The sequence below is a fragment of the Onychostoma macrolepis genome, chromosome 07 (assembly GCF_012432095.1).
Source record: "Onychostoma macrolepis isolate SWU-2019 chromosome 07, ASM1243209v1, whole genome shotgun sequence".
NCBI classification, from domain to species: domain Eukaryota; kingdom Metazoa; phylum Chordata; class Actinopteri; order Cypriniformes; family Cyprinidae; genus Onychostoma; species Onychostoma macrolepis.
In genome coordinates, this window is record NC_081161.1 from 40,188,117 (window position 1) to 40,212,780 (window position 24,664).

Sequence of the window (24,664 nt, forward strand, 5' to 3'; positions counted from 1 at the left end):
TTCTTTTGCACCCATCCATGAGGTTGTGCTTAATCTGAATTAATTAAATCAATGCAATAGTACATAATACAACAATTACAGCCAACAGAATTCAATGATCAAATACAAGACAAGCCAGAATCATTTCGAGAATTATAATCAAATTTATATATTACATACACTTTTGTTTTACTTTATCAACAAAAATGAATACATCATGCTTAATAGGTCTGTAGTTAACGTTCAAACATGTCAACGTCATGAAATGTGGATTTGTATAATGATCATACAATGCATTTTTAAATGTACGTGAACAACTGTTATGCTTAAATACCTTGTTTCTAATGAAACAAGGGGGGGGGGGAGAATTTCATTTTTGCATTAATGAAACAGTTTTTATTAATATTTCTAATTATTTATTGTTTAGTTATTGTTTTATAATTTTAGTTAAAGGTTTAGTAATTTTGTTGTGTGTTTTTAACGTGTTTTCATTTGTTTTTACATTTTATTTTATTTCAGTTAACATTTATTTTATTTCAAGTAATAACAACAACAAAAAAGTTAACTTATTTAACTATAATTAACCCTGTTTAGGATTATAATAAATATGAATTTCCTTTTGACTAGACTCTTTAAAGTATTGATTATATGTCTGGGTTTTTTTTTGTTGTTGTTGTTGTTTTGAATAGATATGATGTTGTGTGTGTAATAATAATAATAATAATAAAAGAAAGTTGATAAAATAATAAATATGAATTTAAAACTATTTATGAATCATGGCAGCATTTGTTCTATTGCTTTATATCAGTTTTAAAATCATTGTACAAAAGTATTAATTTACTCTAATGGAGTAATAAAACTACCATATTATGTAATAAGACACATCATTAAAAATAATAGAAATAGTAAAAGCAATAAATCAAGGTTGGATTACAATAATGAGAATGAAGGGATAAAATCTGATTGTCATCAAAGTAATAGCCAAATATCTCAATGGACATAAAACAGACTTCATTTATATAAAGATCCCCCGCATCCTCTTGACAGGTTTCAGAAGAATGACCAGGACATATGATTACAACCCACTGATTATGATCATAAATGATCAAGGTGTTAAATACCAACAAGTAATATTAAAGTAAAGCATATAAACACACTTCATGACAGTGTTTTGATGACCGTCACAGTGTGCTGATGATTCCTGCAGAAACAGGCCCAGCACCTGCATTCACTTCAAAACACCCTCACATACTGACATATCCAGTGCTTATTATATTTATACACAATGTGGATATCTATGTCTGCGGAAAACAAGTGGTACTGCAGATGTCAACAGGATAAAACAGGAATCATCTGCCCATCATCACACTTATATTAGTGCGATGCACGACGATACGTATATGTCACATATACAAATATCTACTTAAGACATACATAGCTAACTAAAAAAACACTAGGCTACCACGATAAGACAGGCTGTTATGTTAAAAATAGCAAAATAGCGTTTAGATGATCAGAATACGCAGGAAAACGAGACGACACCCAACACAAGTAAAAAAAAACGCATCGATTCAATGCAGATGAACGCATCGTACCTCGTTCACAGTCGGTCACAAACAGCTCCGTTTCCCTGTATTGGTCAAATGTAGATCTGTGCTCTGTCCTTAAGACACACTGTGTTTATTTAGCGTTGCATTATCCGTGGCCCTTTCTAGCATTTTCTTCCCTCCTCGTCTCATCTATGGACAGACAGGCGCAACCGCACTTCCTGCTTTACACGAGCTCATTTACATAGCGCGCTCCCTATTGGCTAATACAAGCTGTTGCCTCTTGGAGCTCCGCCTCCTTTTTATAACAGCGTTTTGAGTGCACGTGTAGCAGCACAAGGGAAGATTGTTGCTTACAAGGGCCCCAGACCAGCATTTGAGAGCAATGGCACCAACGCCACTAAGTGCTACAGTTGGTGGCGCCAGAAGAATAAAGATAATTTAATCATAAAATTACTGTTGTTTTGCATTAATACGTGCAGTTACAAATAAATACATATTTATATTTAGTCATTTAGCAAACGCTTTTATCCAAAGCTACTTACAAATGAGGACAATGGAAGCAATCAAAAGAGTAATGATACACAAGTGCTATAACAAGTCTCAGCTTAACGCAGTACACGTAGCAAGGTTTTTTTTTATTTTTATTTTTATTATATAATAAATGAAAACAGATGGAATAGAAAAAAATAGAGCGAGCTAGTGTTAGAGGCCTTTTTGCTTTTGTTAATTGCATAATAAATAAAAAGAAAACATTTGACAGTAAAGCACTGAGCCTGAGTTGGAAAGCATGCAAAAATTACTTTTACTTATTAACAACGGTAACATGTGCAAAATCTAATTTTTATATATAAAATTAATATATTATGCTCTTACTAAATGTACTATTATTCTGCTATAGCATTATACAGAACTGAGAGACAACTTCAGTGATTATAAAAGAAACGCTCTTGATGTGTGATTTAGTCACAAATTAAAGTTCGGTGTTTTGTAACTTTTCTTCATAAATACAAAAAGTGCAAAACTTTGACAAAGTTTGATTTCTTGATGATTTGATATTTTATAACAGTGATTTTATCACTTCAAAATATAAAGCAAAAAGTAGAAATGAATGACTATTAGGCCTTTATCACAATCCGCGTGTCGTCACATCCGGCTCCGATTAGTAGCGTAAAGGAATTTCCGCCCGCTTTATTGTCAATGGACAGACGGCATTTTTGTGAAGAAAATTAAACTAATTTAGTTTAGTTGAACATTGATGCAATAAACGTCAATGTTAAAACTGCATATTTATACCGATTCCATACCATGTATCATGTCATCCTTCATTTTAATGTGTAACATGAGCCTATCTGAGCGACGCGACTGTCAGCGTCAGATTAATGAAGAGCATGCAGCTCAAGTTACTGCCAGAGGAATACTCGGACTGATTTAATTTTAATATTATTTAGTTTATCTTTGAATTATATTTATTGTGATTAACCTCCCGCTCTTGTTCACAGTATATGATATTCAATCGTTGCACGCAATCACGGAGAATAACTCGATTAAGATGATCAAACTTATTTTTAATTATTGTCTATGGGCTGGAAATATTTCTTTATTTGAACAACTTAAATTTGATGCAAATATAGAAGATTGCATCATAAAGTCAGCGCGTGAAAAAATATGAGCATGTTTAATACAAGTTTGCCCTAAACCTTTAATTTAATCATACAGCCTATAGTAATGTTTTAAGCTTTGGCTATTTCTAATGCTTATTAATGTGATATATGTTGTTTATATAGTTTTCTCGCTGTTGTGTGTTGAAATAAGGTGATCAGACTGTGAAGAATTGCCTGTACACATACAGTATGGCTCGCGCGCTCCTGTTTAAGTCACGAAATACGCATCTGGATATCGTGACAACATATTCCTTCGTTTCATAATACTCAATTAATTGTTGTAAACTGAGATTGGTGTCTTTAGAAGACGTATCTGTGCTGAATTCTACATAAATAATCCACAACAAAGCCGTGCTATGGGCACAGCCATTGACAGAGCCTGCAGCGGAAGTTCTTTTACGCTACTATTTGAATCTTCCGCTTTTCGAACACGGAAGTGTGATAAAGGCCTATAAGTAAATAAGTGCTCCTCTGCTGCCATCTACTGGTTATAATGGTAATTTGGTGTATTACATAAGTGTTTGTTTACCACAAAACTATATTTTGGTTATCCGATTAAAAATAACATTAAAATTGGATCAATTTTAAGTGTGTTACAGTGCTGGAAATAGTTGTGTAGGATACTTGAAAGTCATTGAAAAGTGTTTGAATTTCTCTCTCAAAAGGTTGTACAAACCCTGAAATTAATGATGTAATAACATTGGACTATTGTTACAGTTGGCGTTATTGCTTCTGTTTTTTTGTTTATAACAGAATTCTGTGCAGAATTTGAGTGATTCTCACTAGATCTCGCAGCGAACTTATTCATTCTGCTGCGAGTTCAAACGCTTCTCACTGGATCTCGCAGCACTGTACAGTAACAGTGTCGCGAAATCAGCATTGGTTCCCAACTATTAAACCTGTTCTGTGCTCAGACCGTTTTGCTTGAGCTGCGCTCAATTATTGGTCCGAGCTGATAAACTGTCCGCGCTGTGGTTTCATCACGCTTTTGTTTATTTGCCATTTGATGTTTCTCATATGCATCAGGAATGGCAGCGCTTATGAGTTGGGCAACGCTGTAGTGTGTTTACCCTGCCACGCAAAGCACGCTATTTCTTTACTTGTAGCATTTCCTAACTATACCTGTAACAAATCAGTGGCTAAATCATTAAATAAACTCAGACTCAGACCGTGATCCGCCATTTGAGTATACTTGACCTAAAGCTAGGGATGTAACGATTCACTCAACTCACGATTCGATTCGATTTTCTCACGATTTTTTTTTTTTTTTACAAAATGAGACTGAAGACATTATACAGTAAATGAGAAGGTGTCCTTTTATTAGGCTATTGCTGCATGTTCTTTGTGAAATTGAAATACAACAAAACTAACACTGAAATTTTAAAACAAACCCCAAATCAAATAAGCAAGTTACACAAATAAAACAAATCTCTTTATATAAAAAACTAAGGCTTTGTCTGTCCTCTTTCCATTTAAAATGAGAGGCAACCACTGCATTTTTATCATTCAATTCAAGTTTTTCAATTCAAGTTTATTTGTATAGCGCTTTTCACAATACAAATCATTGCAAAGCAACTTTACAGGAAATTAAATTTCTACAATATATTTAGTAGTAGCTTATCAGTGGTGACCATTCTAAGATGGAAGAATGCTGTTTTTGTAACATGGGAAATATGATTTTCAAAGGACAAGTTGCTGTCTAATATAACACCCAGATTTTTGACTGTAGAGGAAGTAACAGTACATCCATCTAGTTGCAAATTTTAATCCAAGAGATTCTGTGTACTGTTTTTTGGTCCAATAAGTAATATCTCTGAATTTAATAGGAGGTCATCCAATCTTTTACATTTTTAACACACTCTGTTAGCTTAGATAGTTTAGAAGTTTCATCTGGTCTTGTTGAGATATATACACTCTAAAAACAGATGGTTCTTTAAAGGTTCTTTACATGTAGTAACGGTTATATTTAGAACCATAGCATCCTGAAGAACCCTTTTATGCTGAAATGGTTCTTTGTGTTAGAGTTTAGGGTTCTTTATTCCCGTCCTTTTGTTTTTCAAATCTGTAACTGTCAAAGCACCTCATTACTGATTTTCTGGAGTTCAGTGATACAACTACACAGACTGTCAACAGGTAAATGATTTCATTCTTAAATTTAAATACAAATTTAACTTTAAAATTTTAACTGGTTTCCAAACAAACACGTTCTTTTCTCTTTTTAGTTTTTTGGTCACATGTAAGTGTGAGCAGCTCTTTTAAGCTGAGGATACTTCTCTCCTCTTCTCCACTAAGTAGGTAACAGAGATATTGAATTTATAATCCATACTTTTAGAATTTTTTATTATAACTTGGTTTTATAAAGCTATCCCATGACTTTATATCACTTTTTTCTTTTAAGATTGTGAAGGGCTCACATACTGTCCATGTTTTGCTACTTTTGGCCTTTGTGAACATAATTTTTACATAAACAAATGGACACACTGTAATTCTAAACTCAGTTGTGTATTTCAGATGCATCACATCCCACAACCTCATCATCTGCAGATAAACTGTCACTCAGTCACACCATAATTATGGACTTAAAGGCATATGAAGATATTTCACTGGAACTTGGTCTCCATCACATCCATTTTTTGTTTTTATTTTGTTTTACTTTGTTTATATATTCATGTTAATAATTTCTTTCTTAAAATGTCTATAATTTAACTTTCAAATTGTAACTGGTTTCCTACCAATGTCTTTTTGTCTCTTTTTAGTTCAACAGAATACGTAAGTGTGACCAGCCCTGTTCAGTTAAAGATACTTATCTCCTCTTCACCACCAAGTAACAAAGATAGAATTGATGTGAGATGATTATTATTATTACTATTATTATTACTTCGGTTTATGCATAAACATACCCAGTCACAGCTATACCATGACTTTATATCACTTTTTCCTTTTAACATACTACTTTTGACCTTCATAAATAATTGTTTTAAACAAATGGAAGGAGACACGTTGTAACTGTAAACTCAGTTGTGCATTTCAGATGCTGTCACATCCTACAACCTCGTCATCTGCAGAGAGAAACTGACACTCAATCACACCAAAATATACATAATGATGGACTTTCAGGCATCATAGAGGATTATGAAAATACAGTATTTCACTGGAACTTGGTCTTCATCACACTATTTTCTGTTTCTATTTTGTTTTACTTTAAGTATTTATTTATGTTCAATGTCAACTGTCATTTATTAATGTATTCTGCTAATAACTGTTGTTAGAGCAGTGTCATTTTTATTACAATTTCGCATGTCATTAAAAATAAATAAAGTACCTACAGTAATTGACATGCTATTGTTGTTTTATTATGTAAAAACACTAATAGAGGCTACAAGATAATATAAGACCAGGCAGTTAGAGGGGTAAAAAAACTATATGTGACCACAAAACCAGTCTTAAGTGTCAATTTTTCAAAATTGAGATCTATACATCATCTGAAAGCTGAATGAATAAGCTTTCCATTGATGTATGGTTTGTTAGGACAATAGGACAATATTTGGCCGAGATACAACTATTTGAAAATCTGGAATCTGAGGGTGCAAAAAAAATCAAAATATTGAGAAAATCGCCTTTAAAGTTGTCCAAATGAATTCTTAGCAATGCATATTACTAATAAAAAACTACGTTTTGATATATTTACAGTAGCAAATTTACAAAATATCTTCATGGAATATGATCTTTACTTAATATACTAATGATTTTTGCCATAAAAGAAAAATATATAATTTTGACCCATACAATGTATTTTTGGCTATTGCTACAAATATACCCCAGCAACTTAAGATTGGTTTTGTGGTCCAGGGTCACATATTAATAAATCATATATACAAATAATATTAATAATACTATTAAAGATATAATTATACTAATGTACTAATATTAATGAAAATAAACTATCATTAAAAAGACCATTAAGGTCCTATATAGCATTTTCAAAGCATGGTTCTTTATGGAACCCTATAAAAAGGGTTTTATTTAGCACCAAAAAAGGTTCTGCTATTGTTACAAGCTGAAGAACCCTTTTCTGGTACTGTTTAGAACCATTTTTCTTAAGAGTGTATAGTTGAGTATCATCAGCATAACAATGATAACTAATCCCGTATTTTCTAATAATATCACCAAGGGGAAACATGTATAATGAAAATAGCAGGGGACCTAGGACAGATCGTTGTGGCACTCCATACTTTACTGGTGATAACTGAGATGACTCCCCATTTAAATAAACAAAGTGGTAGCGATCGGACAGGTTGGATCTAAACCATCTTAAAGCCTGCTCTTGAATACCCGCATAGTTTTGTAATCGATATACGAGTGAGTATGTCATGATCTAAAGTGATCCAAACAAAGATGCAGCATGCATGAGTAGTTTTTAATCTACAGTGAGGAAAATAAGTATTTGAACACCCTGCTATTTTGCAAGTTCTCCCACTTAGAAATCATGGAGGGGTCTTAAATTGTCATCGTAGGTGCATGTCCACTGTGAGAGACATAATCTAAAAAAAAAAATCCAGAAATCACAATGTATGATTTTTTAACTATTTATTTGTATGACACAGCTGCAAATAAGTATTTGAACACCTGAGAAAATCAATGTTAATATTTGGTACAGTAGCCTTTGTTTGCAATTACAGAGGTCAAACGTTTCCTGTAGTTTTCACCAGGTTTGCACACACTGCAGGAGGGATTTTGGCCTCCTCCACACAGATCTTCTCTAGATCAGTCAGGTTTCTGGCCTGTCGCTGAGAAACACGGAGTTTGAGCTCCTCCAAAGATTCTCTATTGGGTTTAGGTCTGGAGACTGGCTAGGCCACGCCAGAACCTTGATATGCTTCTTACAGAGCCACTCCTTGGTTATCCTGGCTGTGTGCTTGGTCATTGTCATGTTGGAAGACCCAGCCTCGACCCATCTTCAATGCTCTAACTGAGGGAAGGAGGTTGTTCCCCAAAATATCGCAATACATGGCCCCGGTCATCCTCTCCTTAATACAGTGCAGTCGCCCTGTCCCATGTGCAGAAAAACACCCCCAAAGCATGATGCTACCACCCCATGCTTCACAGTAGGGATGGTGTTCTTGGGATGGTACTCATCATTCTTCTTCCTCCAAACACGTTTAGTGGAATTATGACCAAAAGTTCTATTTTGGTCTCATCTGACCACATGACTTTCTCCCATGACTCCTCTGGATCATCCAAATGGTCATTGGCAAACTTAAGTCGGGCCTGGACATGTGCTGGTTTAAGCAGGGGAACCTTCCGTGCCATGCATGATTTCAAACCATGACGTCTTAGTGTATTACCAACAGTAACCTTGGAAGCGGTGGTCCCAGCTCTTTTCAGGTCATTGACCAGCTCCTCCCGTGTAGTTCTGGGCTGATTTCTCATCTTTCTTAGGATCATTGAGACCCCACGAGGTGAGATCTTGCATGGAGCCCCAGTTCGAGGAGATTGACAGTCATGTTTAGCTTCTTCCATTTTCTAATGATTGCTCCAACAGTGGACCTTTTTCACCAAGCTGCTTGGCAATTTCCCGTAGCCCTTTCCAGCCTTGTGGAGGTGTACAATTTTGTCTCTAGTGTCTTTGGACAGCTCTTTGGTCTTGGCCATGTTAGTAGTTGGATTCTTACTGATTGTATGGGGTGGACAGGTGTCTTTATGCAGCTAACGACCTCAAACAGGTGCATCTAATTTAGGATAATAAATGGGGTGGAGGTGGACATTTTAAAGGCAGACTAACAGGTCTTTGAGGGTCAGAATTCCAGCTGATAGACAGGTGTTCAAATACTTATTTGCAGCTGTATCATACAAATAAATAGTTAAAAAATCATACATTGTGATTTCTGAATTTTTTTTTAGATTATGTCTCTCACAGTGGACATGCACCTACGATGACAATTTCAGACCCCTCCATGATTTCTAAGTGGGAGAACTTGCAAAATAGCAGGGTGTTCAAATACTTATTTTCCTCACTGTAAATTAGACTTTATAATTTCGAAATTTGAAGCAAAAACAGAATGGGCTGACTTTAGTTTTGTGAAACTATACTACATAAAACATCTGAACGAGACAGCAGACGAGCTGAATGAGACTCAAATTCACTTTCTGCCAGCAGGTGGCGCTATGAACAGCAAACGATGTAGTGTTTCGGGGTTACCACTGTAAACAAAGCAGAGCTGCATTTATGAATACTACTTTAATTTGCATCGTTCAGAGGCAAGATGAAAAGAAAATACCACGTTAACTTTTCTAAAGACAATCAGTTCCCCTCAAAGATACATTCATATAAACTCCTACTCCAATTGTATCACAAATTATTTGACATCTCAACGGATTTGAATCGTCACATATTTGAACTGAACTACATAAAGCATAATATCATACAAGGATAATGCAAGATTAATGTTCCTTTTTACATTATCTGCATTTAGTCTTGCGATGCGCACGACAACTCGCCGACTTCCATCCAATGCTTTGTTCTCTCCCCCCTGCCATCATGACGATGGCAGCCACAACAGTGATGACCACCGTGAGGGTGATAACCAGGACAGTAACCATTGTGTAGTTTCTGTCACTTTCGTCCAAATTCACACAGGTGAGGTTGTCGTAGTGATCCAGGAAGAGTTGCTTGATGTTACAGATCGCAGTCGCAATTCCACGGGTTTCCTTGGAGCATTATGCGAGTGCTATATGTATTGAGACTCAGGAAGGTCTTGAACTGAATTGTGGAGAGGTTGTTGTTGGTAAGGTACAGTAAAGCAAGACTAGTCAATGGCAAAAGCATGCAAATGTCCCTGTTGGTTACCTGGTTGTGATGTAAATTGAAGACTCAGAGGTTTTGTAGCATGGAGAATGTGCCAAAAAAAACCTGTGACCTGTCCCTGTTGGTTAGCACACTGCATCTTACCTTACTCCTCCTCTGTAATCCCCTGCTGAGGTGATGTGGTGCACAAGCAGGCCATTAGCATACTGGTATCTCACACATGCAAACATATCCACTCCATTTCCATCCCCAAGTGTGTTACAGTGCTGGAAATAGTTGTGTAGGATACTTGAAAGTCATTGAAAAGTGTTTGAATTTCTCTCTCAAAAGGTTGTACAAACCCTGAAATTAATGATGTAATAACATTGGACTATTTCTGCCACAACACTATTGTTACAGTTGGCGTTATTGCTTCTGTTTTTTTGTTTATAACAGAATTCTGTGCAGAATTTGAGTGATTCTCACTAGATCTCGCAGCGAACTTATTCATTCTGCTGCGAGTTCAAACGCTTCTCACTGGATCTCGCAGCACTGTACAGTAACAGTGTCGCGAAATCAGCATTGGTTCCCGACTATTAAACCTGTTCTGTGCTCAGACCGTTTTGCTTGAGCTGCGCTCAATTATTGGTCCGAGCTGATAAACTGTCCGCGCTGTGGTTTCATCACGCTTTTGTTTATTTGCCATTTGATGTTTCTCATATGCATCAGGAATGGCAGCGCTTATGAGTTGGGCAACGCTGTAGTGTGTTTACCCTGCCACGCAAAGCACGCTATTTCTTTACTTGTAGCATTTCCTAACGATACCTGTAACAAATCAGTGGCTAAATCATTAAATAAACTCAGACTCAGACCGTGATCCGCCATTTGAGTATGCTTGACCTAAAGCTAGGGATGTAACGATTCACTCAACTCACGATTCGATTCGATTTTCTCACGATTTTTTTTTTTTTTTTTTTTACAAAATGAGACTGAAGACATTATACAGTAAATGAGAAGGTGTCCTTTTATTAGGCTATTGCTGCATGTTCTTTGTGAAATTGAAATACAACAAAACTAACACTGAAATTTTAAAACAAACCCCAAATCAAATAAGCAAGTTACACAAATAAAACAAATCTCTTTATATAAAAAACTAAGGCTTTGTCTGTCCTCTTTCCATTTAAAATGAGAGGCAACCACTGCATTTTTATCATTCAATTCAAGTTTTTCAATTCAAGTTTATTTGTATAGCGCTTTTCACAATACAAATCATTGCAAAGCAGCTTTACAGGAAATTAAATTTCTACAATATATTTAGTAGTAGCTTATCAGTGGTGACCATTCTAAGATGGAAGAATGCTGTTTTTGTAACATGGGAAATATGATTTTCAAAGGACAAGTTGCTGTCTAATATAACACCCAGATTTTTGACTGTAGAGGAAGTAACAGTACATCCATCTAGTTGCAAATTTTAATCCAAGAGATTCTGTGTACTGTTTTTTGGTCCAATAAGTAATATCTCTGAATTTAATAGGAGGTCATCCAATCTTTTACATTTTTAACACACTCTGTTAGCTTAGATAGTTTAGAAGTTTCATCTGGTCTTGTTGAGATATATACACTCTAAAAACAGATGGTTCTTTAAAGGTTCTTTACATGTAGTAACGGTTATATTTAGAACCATAGCATCCTGAAGAACCCTTTTATGCTGAAATGGTTCTTTGTGTTAGAGTTTAGGGTTCTTTATTCCCGTCCTTTTGTTTTTCAAATCTGTAACTGTCAAAGCACCTCATTACTGATTTTCTGGAGTTCAGTGATACAACTACACAGACTGTCAACAGGTAAATGATTTCATTCTTAAATTTAAATACAAATTTAACTTTAAAATTTTAACTGGTTTCCAAACAAACACGTTCTTTTCTCTTTTTAGTTTTTTGGTCACATGTAAGTGTGAGCAGCTCTTTTAAGCTGAGGATACTTCTCTCCTCTTCTCCACTAAGTAGGTAACAGAGATATTGAATTTATAATCCATACTTTTAGAATTTTTTTTATTATAACTTGGTTTTATAAAGCTATCCCATGACTTTATATCACTTTTTTTCTTTTAAGATTGTGAAGGGCTCACATACTGTCCATGTTTTGCTACTTTTGGCCTTTGTGAACATAATTTTTACATAAACAAATGGACACACTGTAATTCTAAACTCAGTTGTGTATTTCAGATGCATCACATCCCACAACCTCATCATCTGCAGATAAACTGTCACTCAGTCACACCATAATTATGGACTTAAAGGCATATGAAGATATTTCACTGGAACTTGGTCTCCATCACATCCATTTTTTGTTTTTATTTTGTTTTACTTTGTTTATATATTCATGTTAATAATTTCTTTCTTAAAATGTCTATAATTTAACTTTCAAATTGTAACTGGTTTCCTACCAATGTCTTTTTGTCTCTTTTTAGTTCAACAGAATACGTAAGTGTGACCAGCCCTGTTCAGTTAAAGATACTTATCTCCTCTTCACCACCAAGTAACAAAGATAGAATTGATGTGAGATGATTATTATTATTACTATTATTATTACTTCGGTTTATGCATAAACATACCCAGTCACAGCTATACCATGACTTTATATCACTTTTCCTTTTAACATACTACTTTTGACCTTCATAAATAATTGTTTTAAACAAATGGAAGGAGACACGTTGTAACTGTAAACTCAGTTGTGCATTTCAGATGCTGTCACATCCTACAACCTCGTCATCTGCAGAGAGAAACTGACACTCAATCACACCAAAATATACATAATGATGGACTTTCAGGCATCATAGAGGATTATGAAAATACAGTATTTCACTGGAACTTGGTCTTCATCACACTATTTTCTGTTTCTATTTTGTTTTACTTTAAGTATTTATTTATGTTCAATGTCAACTGTCATTTATTAATGTATTCTGCTAATAACTGTTGTTAGAGCAGTGTCATTTTTATTACAATTTCGCATGTCATTAAAAATAAATAAAGTACCTACAGTAATTGACATGCTATTGTTGTTTTATTATGTAAAAACACTAATAGAGGCTACAAGATAATATAAGACCAGGCAGTTAGAGGGGTAAAAAAACTATATGTGACCACAAAACCAGTCTTAAGTGTCAATTTTTCAAAATTGAGATCTATACATCATCTGAAAGCTGAATGAATAAGCTTTCCATTGATGTATGGTTTGTTAGGACAATAGGACAATATTTGGCCGAGATACAACTATTTGAAAATCTGGAATCTGAGGGTGCAAAAAAAATCAAAATATTGAGAAAATCGCCTTTAAAGTTGTCCAAATGAATTCTTAGCAATGCATATTACTAATAAAAAACTACGTTTTGATATATTTACAGTAGCAAATTTACAAAATATCTTCATGGAATATGATCTTTACTTAATATACTAATGATTTTTGCCATAAAAGAAAAATATATAATTTTGACCCATACAGTGTATTTTTGGCTATTGCTACAAATATACCCCAGCAACTTAAGATTGGTTTTGTGGTCCAGGGTCACATATTAATAAATCATATATACAAATAATATTAATAATACTATTAAAGATATAATTATACTAATGTACTAATATTAATGAAAATAAACTATCATTAAAAAGACCATTACGGTCCTATATAGCATTTTCAAAGCATGGTTCTTTATGGAACCCTATAAAAAGGGTTCTATTTAGCACCAAAAAAGGTTCTGCTATTGTTACAAGCTGAAGAACCCTTTTCTGGTACTGTTTAGAACCATTTTTCTTAAGAGTGTATAGTTGAGTATCATCAGCATAACAATGATAACTAATCCCGTATTTTCTAATAATATCACCAAGGGGAAACATGTATAATGAAAATAGCAGGGGACCTAGGACAGATCGTTGTGGCACTCCATACTTTACTGGTGATAACTGAGATGACTCCCCATTTAAATAAACAAAGTGGTAGCGATCGGACAGGTTGGATCTAAACCATCTTAAAGCCTGCCCTTGAATACCCGCATAGTTTTGTAATCGATATACGAGTGAGTATGTCATGATCTAAAGTGATCCAAACAAAGATGCAGCATGCATGAGTAGTTTTTAATCTAAATTAGACTTTATAATTTCGAAATTTGAAGCAAAAACAGAATGGGCTGACTTTAGTTTTGTGAAACTATACTACATAAAACATCTGAACGAGACAGCAGACGAGCTGAATGAGACTCAAATTCACTTTCTGCCAGCAGGTGGCGCTATGAACAGCAAACGATGTAGTGTTTCGGGGTTACCACTGTAAACGAAGCAGAGCTGCATTTATGAATACTACTTTAATTTGCATCGTTCAGAGGCAAGATGAAAAGAAAATACCACGTTAACTTTTCTAAAGACAATCAGTTCCCCTCAAAGATACATTCATATAAACTCCTACTCCAATTGTATCACAAATTATTTGACATCTCAACGGATTTGAATCGTCACATATTTGAACTGAACTACATAAAGCATAATATCATACAAGGATAATGCAAGATTAATGTTTCTTTTTACATTATCTGCATTTAGTCTTGCGATGCGCACGACAACTCGCCGACTTCCATCCAATGCTTTGTTCTCTCCCCCCTGCCATCATGACGATGGCAGCCACAACAGTGATGACCACCGTGAGGGTGATAACCAGGACAGTAACCATTGTGTAGTTTCTGTCACTTTCGTCCAAATTCACACAGGTGAGGTTGTCGTAGTGATCCAGGAAGAGTTGCTTGATGTTACAGATCGCAGTCGCAATTCCACGGGTTTCCTTGGAGCATTATGCGAGTGCTATATGTATTGAGACTCAGGAAGGTCTTGAACTGAATTGTGGAGAGGTTGTTGTTGGTAAGGTACAGTAAAGCAAGACTAGTCAATGGCAAAAGCATGCAAATGTCCCTGTTGGTTACCTGGTTGTGATGTAAATTGAAGACTCAGAGGTTTTGTAGCATGGAGAATGTGCCAAAAAAAACCTGTGACCTGTCCCTGTTGGTTAGCACACTGCATCTTACCTTACTCCTCCTCTGTAATCCCCTGCTGAGGTGATGTGGTGCACAAGCAGGCCATTAGCATACTGGTATCTCACACATGCAAACATATCCACTCCATTTCCATCCCCAACGGTAATACCATAACCGTTAAATTGTTCGTGTTGAGTTGGTGTATGGTACTCATGGACCCAAACATCCTCTTCTTGATGATCTAGATAGCATTATGGCTAAGGCTGAGTTTTTGGAGGCCATCAAAGTGGATGAAACAACTGGTATCCAAGCTGGTCAATCGGTTCTCAGCCAGTGTGACAGATCTCATAGGGAACCGAGACCCTGTGAAAATCCTTCTCTCAGGAATGAGATTCAGTTTCTGCTCAGGTTTAACCTCAACAGTCCTTCTAGAAGAGAGAACGCACCGTTGGCCAGCACACCAATCACGTTGCTGTTCGGGAGCAGGATGCAAATTCTTTGTGGAAGGCTCAAGTCAGAATTGTGATTCTGAACATGCAATTCTGACTCTCACAATTGCAAATTTTTATCTATTCTGTGAGGTTCAACACACACAAGAACTTCGAAGAGAGTTTATCATAATGCCAGGCAATCACCTGTTTTCCATTGTCGTGTTTGATGATTTCCTGCACCAGCACATCTGCCAGGGTTTTGAAGTCAGCCACAATCACACGGTTTCATCACCATGTCCTGTTTCTTCTGGAACAGCGGGATGAGGAGCATCCCCTCCTGTTGATTAACCTGTGAGATGGTGTCTTCTCCAAGACACGAACCAGAGCCATCAGCAGATCAGACCTACTGTGGTACCTGTACATGGGAGGACAAATGTGCAGGTCATTCTCCATAACCTTCTGATCTACTCATGTAGATGCACACAAAACTGGATTCAAATGCAAAATCACCATATTCAGTTCTAAGATTAAAAATTAGATAAATTCTCAAGCCCAAAGGGATATTTTTTATAAAAGTTAAGACTCGTTCACGCCTAATTTTTTTCCTAAAAAGCCTCAGTCAAACACGCCCCCACAAATCTACATCACTGTGTTTTTAGATTTGCATAACACCGCCCAAATGTTTATGCTAAGAAAGAAGGAAAAACTTTTGTTCTCGCTGTATGGCAAGCCGTTTTGACTTTTATTCATTCTCAGGATATGACTTCTTGATATCAACAATTCAGTTTTTACTAGTTAAAATGTTCATTCTTGATATCAGGAATTGCATTTCCACTAGTAACAATGTTAATTCTTGATATCAACAATTACATTTTCACTAGTTAAAATGCTAATTGTTGATATCAAGAATTAAATTACAGATATCAACAATTTAATTCTTGATATCAAGAATTATTTTGATTGCTGATATCAAAATAACCATTATTACTAGTGTAAATCTAATTCCTGATGTCAAGAATGAACATTTTAACTAGTAAAAACTGAATTGTTGATATCATATCCTGAGAATGAATAAAAGTCAAAACGGCTTGCCATACTCGCTGTAGTATTGTTGCTGCCACCATCATGTCATGGAGACGCTGTGTGTTTCCAAATATGGTAAGGGGCGTAACATTTCCGTTACACACCTGAGGTATTCGGCCAATCATAAGGCACTGGATAGCTGGCCAATCAGAGCACACCACGCTTTTCAGAACGATGAGCTTTGTAAAAATCGACTCGTTTCAGAAAGGCGGGTCAGAGAGGAGCAACAATAATGTGCGGTATGTGTAAAATAATTACCTGAAACCATGTAAACACATTGCATTATACCAAATATACAAAATAATGTTATTTTTTAGCATCATCGTATGACCCCTTTAATCCATCTAACATAGTGCAGAAAAGTCTATTTCATGCACAACTTGAACAAGCAGGTAAAGCTGTCAGCTGTGTGGACATATTACAATATTGTTAACATACAATTCTTGTTTTTTAATCGATACTAATATGGCTTCTTGTTGTCAGGATCTTTATGTTTTCTGTTAATGTGTGAGCTTCATATTATTTGTAGCGCGCTTTCCGTCCAATAATTGTGCTGTTACATTTTAATAAACAAAATATCAGCTTTAAAATTCTGCCAAATTCATAACGAAATTCAAACAATAAATAGCCTCAGTTCAAGCGGCACATGCCAACCCATTGTATTTTTCTCTTTACTATTATAGTTAGAAATTAACATGAATGGTCGAATCAAAAGGTGTAAGATACAGTACAGCTTACTGAAATGCCTCATGTAATCGCTCATTCAGTGTTTCAAACAGCAGAAAACGTGTAAAGCTTAAAACAATGCCAAGTAACAATACATCTAACTCAGAATAATCATTCGGTGTCCATAAGCTCATCGGTCAGCTAGAAAAAAACTATAAAGAGAAGTGTTTTGCTAAATTTATGCACTACATTGCATATTCATATTTTCACTTAAGCTGTTGTCTATATGATAAGAAACAAACACAAGGACCTAAAGATAAAATTCAACATAAATTGCATGTTACTAATGAAGATAAACAAACTGGATGAGTGCAAGACATATGACATCATTTATAGGATGGATTGAGGAGGAGCCTGATCGATTTAGATGCAGTCGTATGCCAGGCATTTGAAGACAGTGAGGCTGGTGAAGACCAGAGAGCTGTTGCAGCTTCTGATAATGATGATGAAGAATATTACTCATCAGAAGAGTTAACCTCAGCCCATAAATGTGCACTTGAAAAGTAGTGCATAAGAAAGTGCATTTGTATGTACCAGATCTCATTAGAAGTGCATAGGGTGTATACCGTGTATTCAGATAAATTTGGGCATTTTTTCCAATGAGGTGACTGGAAAAAAATATCCCAGATAATCTGAGTTAACCCTAGATGAGGTCTTGTTGCCCACTCCAAACAAGTGGAAGACAAACTGACAATTTTCACTGTAAATATGCACTTTCTATATATAAATTTACTTTTTAAAAAAATGTAAAAATTATTTAAAAAATATATTTACTGTGCTTGTGTGTGAAAAATATACATTTCAGTCTTTATAAATTATTTGTTTGCTTTAGAGATTGATTGAAATATATTTGGTCTCTTGCTTTCCATCATTTGATGCCATTTGGACGTTTAAAAAAAAAATTATTATTAAATGAAAGATCTTTTTTTTTTAAAGATGATTATGAAACTTGAAATGCTAATTATTTATTTGAAATTATAGAAGTATCTTGTTTCTGTATTTGGTATACTACTCCACTGTTTCTTTACAAAAAATAGCTTTTTATCGCCATCTTGTGTTCGTTCAAACTAAATATCTTTGGACTCGATATAGTTTTCCTTACAACTTAACCAAAGATCCAGTGGTCCACCATGGATATTGATATCGTGTTTCCTGACATTCATATGGGCCTGATTTACAAATTGCAAAAAAAAATAATAATAATATATATATATATATATATATACAGGTGCTGGTCATATAATTAGAATATCATCAAAAAGTTGATTTATTTCACTAATTCCATTCAAAAAGTGAAACTTGTATATTATATTCATTCATTACACACAGACTGATATATTTCAAATGTTTATTTCTTTTAATTTTGATGATTAGAGCTTACAGCTCATGAAAGTCAAAAATCAGTATCTCAAAATATTAGAATATTACTTAAGACCAATACAAAGAAAGGATTTTTAGAAATCTTGGCCAACTGAAAAGTATGAAAATGAAAAGTATGAGCATGTACAGCACTCAATACTTAGTTGGGGCTCCTTTTGCCTGAATTACTGCAGCAATGCGGCGTGGCATGGAGTCGATCAGTCTGTGGCACTGCTCAGGTGTTATGAGAGCCCAGGTTGCTCTGATAATGGCCTTCAGCTCATCTGCATTGTTGGGTCTGGTGTCTCTCATCTTCCTCTTGACAATACACCATAGATTCTCTATGGGGTTCAGGTCAGGCGAGTTTGCTGGCCAATCAAGCACAGTAACACTATGGTCATTGAACCAGCTTTTGGTACCTTTGGCAGTGTGGGCAGGTGCCAAGTCCTGCTGGAAAATGAAATCAGCATCTCCATAAAGCTTGTCAACAGAAGGAAGCATGAAGTGCTCTAAAATTTCCTGGTAGATGGCTGCGTTGACTGTGGACATCAGAAAACACAGTGGACCAACACCAGCAGATGACATGGCAGCCCAAATCATCACTGACTGTGGAAACTTCACACTGGACTTCAAGCAACATGGATTCTGTGCCTCTCCACTCTTCCTTCAGACTCTGGGACCTTGATTTCCAAATGAAATGTAAAATTTACTTTCATCTGAAAAGAGGACTTTGGACCACTGAGCAACAGTCCAGTTCTTTTTCTCCACAGCCCAGGTAAGACGCTTCTGATGTTGTCTCTGGTTCAGAAGTGGCTTGGTAGCCCTTTTCCTGAAGACGTCTGAGCGTGGTGACTCTTGATGCACTGACTCCAGCTTCAGTTCTCTCCTTGTGAAGCTCTCACAAGTGTTTGAATCGGCTTTGCTTGACTGTATTCTCAAGCTTGCGGTCATCCCTGTTGCTTGTGCACCTTTTCCTACCCAAGTTCTTCCTTCCAGTCAACTTTGCATTTAATTTGCTTTGATACAGCACTCTGTAAACAGCCACACCTTTCAGTAATGACCTTCTGTGACTTACCCTCTTTGTGGAGGGTGTCAATGTTCGTCTTCTGGATCATTGCCAAGTCAGCAGTCTTCCCCATTATTGTGGTTTCAAAGAACAAGAGATACCCAGAATTTATACTGTAGGGATGGCCATTTATTCAAACTCAAATGTAAATATTCTAATATTTTGAGATACTGATTTTTGACTTTCATGAGCTGTAAGCTCTAATCATCAAAATTAAAAGAAATAAACATTTGAAATATATCAGTCTGTGTGTAATGAAAGAATATAATATACAAGTTTCACTTTTTGAATGGAATTAGTGAAATAAAGAATATAAGATGGTAAATATTTAATTGAGTTGTCAATACAATATATAACAATACAATGTATAGGGTATGATTTTACCGCAAAATTCAACATATTGAAATAAAATGATAACTGCACATCCGTGTTTCGCTGCCTGGAGTCCATGCGTATATTTGAATTGCATGGGATCAGTTTGCTTCTCTTTTCTGTGGCTTTCGAAACAACACACACACACACAGAGAGAAAAAAAATGTAAACAAGAATGATTGTCTCCTGAATAGTGGGAATATTCCTAATAAAGAGGCAATCAATAATGTTGGTATTGTCACTTCTGATCACAAGCATCAGTTTTCTTACAGATGGTTGCAAATGGTTTTCACTGTACTAAACTGTTGTTTAGCAGCAAGATTTATATTTATCTTGTTCAGAACAGCTGAAAACGCTGTACAAATCCCAGGCCTTTCATGCTGTTGGTTGTTGTTGGTTGCAAACTAGCTCCACCTTGTGAAACTGAAAAAAAATATTTTTGAAGTGCATAGTTATGGAGATTAGACTTCTTTAAAAATAGATCATATTATTATGGGTTTTTGTTGTTGTTGTTGTTGTTGTTGTTGTTTTTTACAAGATCTAATAAATATACTTCTCTTGGCTAAATATAGATATTATAACATAGCAATGTTAGAAGGGAAACTTCAGTATAGTGGGAAAAAGGGGATGTGGAGGTTAAAATAAAAGTAATTGTTTAAATTAAATAATAAAAATATTGTAGCTCATATATTACAATGCCCAGATACCTTTTATTTGGATCACAACATTACCAGGAGAAAAAAGAATGAATAGTGAGAAGAACTACTATTACACATTTTATACACAATATTATATATATTTACTATTCATGGACTTTGTACGGTGTCCTCTTTTTTAAAGGAACATTTTAATGGCTTAAGCATGATATCAGTGTCATCATTTAATCTTATTTCTTCATAAAACTGGCTAAAAAGTAAAAAATACAAGACCAAAAAAAAATTTTTTTTAAAGTTTCTCACTTCTAAAGTAGGAAAATAAAGATTCAGAATGAGAATCTTCTCCTGTGTGTTCCAGTAGGGGGCGGAGCAAACATTAAAAAAAAATGTAAAAAATCCCCTGGACCAAACCACACATTTAACACTCACAAATATTCAAATGAAAAACTTAGCTTAACTAATACAAGTAAAAAATAAAATAAAATAAAATACATTTGAATAATACTGATAAAATTAATAAAATAAGATTTTCTCCAAAATTTAAGTATTTGTTTAATGTTTAAACAGAAAATGAACACCATGTAAATGGACATTTTTGGTCAACTGTGATGAGGTGTTAAAAGGTTTAAAGCCTTGAAGGAACCATGCATAAACTACAACGCTACTGAAGTCCATGCATCAGTGTATCTAACAACCCAAATTCCAGAAATGTTGGAACGTTTTTAAATGTGAATAAAATGAAAACTAAAAGACTTTCAAATCGCATAAGCCAATATTTAATTCACAATAGAACATAGATAACATGACAAATGTTTAAACTGAGAAATTTTACAATTTTATGCACAAAATGAGCTCGTTTCCAATTTGATGCCTGCTACAGGTCTCAAAATAGTCTGGACGGGGGCATGTTTACCATGGTGTAGCATCTCCTCCTCTCTTTTCAAAACAGTTTGAAGATGTCTGGGCATCGAGGTTATGAGTTTCTGGAGCTTTGGTTTTGGAATTTGGTGCCATTCTTGCCTGATATACTGTAGGTTTCCAGCTGCTGGAAAGTTCGTGGTCGTATTTTTCGTTTAATGATGTGCCAAATGTTCTCTATAGGTGAAAGACCTGGACTGCCGGCAGGCCAATTCAGCACCCGGACTCTTCTACTACGAAGCCATGCTGCTGTAATAGCTGCAGTATGTGGGTTTGCATTGTCCTGCTGAAATAGACATTGTCTGGAGGGGAGCATATGTTGCTCTAAAATCTTTATATACCTTTCAGCATTCATAGTGCTTTCCAAAACATGCAAGCTGCCCATACCGTATGCACTTATGCACCTCCATACCATCAGAGATGCTGGCTTTTGAACTGAACGCTGATAACACACTGGAAGGTCTCCTTCCTCTTTAGCCCGGAGGACACGGCGTTCGTGATTCCCAACAAGAATGTCAAATTTGGACTCGTTGTAGCATTTGGACCAATCAGACTAGTCAATCAAATTAGTCATTAGATTAACAAATAGACACAGACCCCTCACCCAATACACATACTGGGTGCCAGTATGTCTGTGAATGACTCCAGGCCCCCGGTTACCATGACAACCAGAACATTTCAGCCAGACCAGATAAACTTTACGACCTAAAAGTATGTAGAGAAAATCTTCCTCCCTACTCAATTCTCTCTAAAACCAACACATACTGTTATAGGAAATTACTTCTTTCATTAATTCATAGACAAATTTTTCTATGGCTTTCCTATCATGCATATTCCCATGTCTTTGTGTATGATTACTACGTCCTTGTATATGGTTTTGTATATTGTACTGTTTTATGCATGCTTATGATAGATCACTAGTTAATATAACCTCACTTATACCATGTTTGGTCTCTATCAATTCGTCTCCAGATGATCTAATTGAGAGTGTATATTATATGTTGATACCTATGCAACATATTAGTATTCTAAGAATCTTTAATAGTTTATATATCAACTTCCAATCCAGTTCATATGCAAATTACCATGCTCTCAGACAAAGGGTCATAAAGCCCCCCAGTATTTCCAAACTCCAGCTTGGAAATTCAGCCTTTCTCATTGGTCAAGCCCATCCTTAGAGGCGTGAATCTTCTCAGACCTTAAAGGGCTCACGCACAGTTCCGCCTCTTCTCTTCTGCAAAAGTTCTTCTGCTAAATCTCCGGATTGCTGCCCATGTGGAGAGCCTGAGCCGGTACGGGCGTGCCGGTGGGCTCCAACATATCCCAGTCTGCAGATCTTTTAGATTCTGAGAAGATGAGGATGTGAGCTAGAACTCTTCTGGACCCTTACGTTTTGCACCAGGCCTTGCGGCCTTGACTTTCCATTCAACTCCTCGGTCCTCAGCAGATCTCTTTCTTAGCCTTTTTTCACTTTCTACCTGGGAAGAAACTCCCAATTACCACCGAGCCAGAATAACATCTTTTGGAGTTCATCACCCTTCAAACCCGGAAGAACTTGAAGAACTCCAACACCACCAAAACCTTGAAACCATCAAAACTTAGCTATAGCTATAGACCCTAAAAAGACCCTTACTAAAGCTATAGACCCCGTTATAAACGGCTCTGATGGTTTTACTCCAGTGGTTAACTGACTCTTTCCATAACGGCATTCTCTGTTTTCTCTAATGGCTTCATTCATCCACTTTAGCTCCCCTTTTGTATATACGCGTGAGTGTATGTATGTTTATTTGTTTGTTTAGATTAGTTATGTGTGTTAGTGTTTAGTTAATAAAAGTTGTGTGCACAAATTACATGAGTTTCTGGTTCTGCCTTGCAAATTAATATCTCTTTACGATTTTGACCCTCGCTACATGCTCTAATGCATTAATAGGAAAGTATTTTCTGTGGCCAAAGAAATATACTTTCTTAGAGTTGACATGAACTTAGACTGAATGTTCGCTGGATGAACAGATAAGTTGATGGCAATTTAATTCTGCTACAGTTATTACTGTCAGCCGATATAAATAATTGTAATTAATCATAATTAATTGTAATTATTTATATACATTTCCTTTGAGCTAGATTTGCTACATCGTCTGACCAAAGAAAACACTTTTCCACTTTGAAACAGTCCATTTTAAATGAGCCTTGGCCCACAGGACACGACGCCGCTTCTGGACCATGTTCACATATGGCTTCCTTTTTGCATGATAGAGTTTAGTTGGCATCTGCAGATGGCACGGTGGATTGTGTTTACCGACAGTGGTTTCTGGAAGTATTCCTGGGCCCATTTAGTAATGTCAACCACGGGCATCCAACAAAGGTCTTCTGCCTTGTCCCTTACGCACAGAGATTTCTCCAGTTTCTCTGAATCTTTTGATGATGTTATGCATGTAGATGATGAGATTTGCAAAGCCTTTGCAATTAAACTTTGAGGAACATTGTTTTTAAAGTATTCCACAATCTTTTTATGCACTCTTTCACAGATTGGACAGCCTCTGCCCATCTTTACTTCTGAGAGACTCTGCCTCTCTAAGACATACCTTTTATAGCTAGACCTGATGTAAATTAACTTAATTAGTTGCTAGATGTTCTCCCAGCTGAATCTTTTCAAAATGTCTTGCTTTTTCAGCCTTTTGTTACCCCGTGCCAACTTTTTTGAGACCTGTAGCAGGCATCAAATTTGAAATGAGCTCATTTAGTGTACAAACATTTGTTATGTTCTCTATGTTCTATTGTGAATAAAATATTGGCTAATGTGATTTGAAAGTCTTTTAGTTTTCATTTTATTCAAATTTAAAAAATGTCCCAACATTTACGGAATTCAGGTTGTAATTTTACAATCTAATGTGCCTATTGTCTTGATAATAGACAAAGGCACTTGGCTCAATACAGGTTAGTGTAAAGGTCAAAGGTCAGTGTTATGCCCTAGTCGAAAATTGAACCAGTCCTAAAAGGATCAAACAAGAATCTTCTAAAAGAATTTGTCTTCATTTAGAGCCAATCCTAAAGAGATCAAACTAGAT

The 24,664-nt window shown here is 35.7% G+C and overlaps 1 protein-coding gene, 2 long non-coding RNA genes and 1 pseudogene across 5 annotated transcripts in view; 2 read left to right on the top strand and 2 right to left on the bottom strand.

The window, feature by feature from the left end:
- The window catches only part of abhd2a (abhydrolase domain containing 2, acylglycerol lipase a), a 28,687-nt gene extending 26,937 nt beyond the window's left edge, over positions 1-1,750 (bottom strand). The window contains exon 1 of the mRNA XM_058781212.1: positions 1,575-1,750. The gene's annotated coding sequence lies outside the window, so the exon portion shown is untranslated. The remainder of the gene's footprint in view (positions 1-1,574) is intronic.
- A 3,299-nt stretch (positions 1,751-5,049) lies between these two features.
- LOC131543655 (uncharacterized) lies at positions 5,050-6,319 on the top strand. The gene is made up of 5 exons (XR_009271955.1): positions 5,050-5,323; positions 5,413-5,481; positions 5,702-5,803; positions 5,947-6,034; positions 6,222-6,319. It is a non-coding gene; the product is annotated as an uncharacterized LOC131543655 (long non-coding RNA).
- A 5,222-nt stretch (positions 6,320-11,541) lies between these two features.
- Positions 11,542-12,839, top strand: LOC131545017 (uncharacterized). Of its 3 annotated transcripts, XR_009272297.1 has the most exons (5): positions 11,542-11,815; positions 11,905-11,973; positions 12,197-12,298; positions 12,442-12,529; positions 12,716-12,813. It is a non-coding gene; the product is annotated as an uncharacterized LOC131545017 (long non-coding RNA). The 3 variants fall into 3 exon arrangements; XR_009272298.1 differs by having other exon boundaries at positions 12,197-12,529; positions 12,703-12,839; XR_009272296.1 differs by having other exon boundaries at positions 12,197-12,529.
- Positions 12,840-14,549: 1,710 nt separating this feature from the next.
- LOC131543877 (leucine-rich repeat-containing protein 15-like) lies at positions 14,550-15,872 on the bottom strand (annotated as a pseudogene).
- Positions 15,873-24,664: the final 8,792 nt, after the last annotated feature.